The sequence below is a fragment of the Helianthus annuus genome, chromosome 10, assembly GCF_002127325.2.
Source record: "Helianthus annuus cultivar XRQ/B chromosome 10, HanXRQr2.0-SUNRISE, whole genome shotgun sequence".
NCBI lineage: Eukaryota > Viridiplantae > Streptophyta > Magnoliopsida > Asterales > Asteraceae > Helianthus > Helianthus annuus.
The window spans coordinates 120812125-120814573 of NC_035442.2; positions in this window are offsets into that span (position 1 = coordinate 120812125).

Genomic DNA, 2449 nt, shown 5'->3' on the forward strand with positions numbered 1-2449 from the left:
ATGGGCTTGGCCCATTCCTGTGATACGTTTTATATACGTGAATGCATGTAAGTCGACAGTTATTTCAAAAACCCTAGTTCCATTGTGTGCGTGTGACGGCATAGCAGACCCATTCTCTGTTCGAAGATCTCGTTCCGTAATCCAGATTTTCCGGTTAGTGTGTGATGTTGTTTATGTTAATAGATGATGCTTTGAGTGTATATGATTTCATGATTTATCAATTGTCTTGCAATATGTTGTTTGTATGTTAACCGGATATGTATGTTAATCGGATATGGATGTTAATCGGATGTGTATGTTAATCGGATCTGTTGTGATGATGTTTAATGATAATGTTTTGTGGATCGGCTGTGATATTATGCAATTCGGAATTGTTCATGGAACCGGAACATAATATGATTAAGTGTTATTATTGTTCATGTGGTTAAATTAGGGTTCATGAGGTTTAATATGAAACTCCCTGTTTGATCGATTCTGAGGTAACCGAATACTTGAATTTGTGTTAATTGATAATCACGGATAAACTTGGAAACTTTGAGTAAACGTAACTGATATTTATCGAAAGATATTAGTTATTCGAAACATAGTTGTGACCGAAAGATATTAGTTATTCGAAACATAGTTGTGACCGAAAGATACTTGTTAGTCGAAACATAGTTGTTGTGACCGAAAGATACTTGTCCTTCGAACCATAGTAGGGTTGACCGAAGGATAGCATTGACCGAAACATAGTTATGTTGACCGAAAGATAACAGCGTGGTCGAAAGATGACATTTGGTCGAAAGATGACATTTGGTTCGAAACATAACAATTGGTCCGAAAGATAACTGTGATAACTAATATGTCGAAAGATAACAGTTGGGTCGAAAGATAATGGGGGGTTATAAACATACTTTGAATGATGGAATGTATGCTTGATTTATTTGGCATGCCATGCTTGGTGATGAATGTTAACATTTGTATTCGTGTACACTAGCTGATGATTAAATGTGAAATGATACGTGTTGTGCCGATATGCAAACTGACTGTTATGTGATACATGATTGATGCATGATATTGGCTATCAAGCACTATGTGACATTAGATTGCATGCGTATCATTGCGAACATGAACTGATTTGTATACGTGCATACAATAGGACGTGATTAATTACTTGTGAGTGCATAACCTAGCATACCGAGCAAACCAAGGTGAGTTCACACTCCTACTAAGGCATGGGATTCCCGGGTCGTGGGAATGGGTTAAAGGTTATCATTGACTAAGAACGTATATATGCTTTTCCTAGACTATCACCTATCATGGTCCTCGGATGTCAGGACGGTTCCGTAGGTTGGGATAACACCTACGTGGTCAGATGCCAATTACTGCCTCGGATGTCAGGCACGCACGTAAAACCTACGTGTACGCATTACTTACTTCTATCCTCGGTTATGAAGGATACGTGCGTAAAACCTACGCACACCCCATACGCGCTACTGTTCTCGGACGAAGAACAGGGATGATACGAATAGTCTAGTGGTCACATAACATGGGAAGCCTCCACCTGTATAACTTACTATTGGCCCTGTAGAGCCACCCGTTACTTACTGTTACGCATTTACTTACTGTGAACTCGCTCAACTAGTTTGTTGATCATTCTGTTACATGCCTTGCAGATCGTTAGGTACTTGGAGCTTGCACTGGAGAAGCGGGTCGTTGTGGACAAGGATCGTGGTTTCTACGTTGAACTATTATGACATTTAAAACTATTAACTATTGTTGGATTATTTACTATGCTTCCGCTACACTTTGAAACTATGGTTATGTTTTGAACACCTATCGTATTGGATGGATGGTTTACATTTATTTTACTTAATATTAATTACATGTTCAATATGATTGGTGGCTTGATCCTGGTCAGTCATGCTCCCAAGCGGTGATACTCCGCAGGTGGATTCTGGGGGGTGTGACAGATTGGTATCAGAGCCATTGGTTATAGAGAACTTGGTTTTAATATGGAAAAACGTTTTTATTAAAACCAGACTATAACCAGAACAGTGCTCTCAACGATCCACAACGACGCTTCGCTCCACGTGCAAGACTCAACTTCCTAGGTAATAAGGTTTATGTTTATTGCCTACATGCTAGAATTTGCATAGAACTTTGCTCGTAGTATGCTTACATTACCTTGCTCACAACTTGTCATTGCATGAGAATACTTATGTGCTTACACTCTTCTGTCATCGCACTATTCGCGAACCTTTCTCACTTATGTTGCCTTTGATGTGAAGATCAATGGCCGCACGAATTAACATGACTCAAGCCCAGCTAGAGGCTCTCGTTGCTGCGGCAGTTGCAGCCGCCCAAGCAGGTAGTATACCCTGTAGTATAGACACTAGGATCTTTAGATCCTACATTAATTCTCGTACTTAACTTTGCCCTATTCGTACACAATAGGTCAACCCGCTCA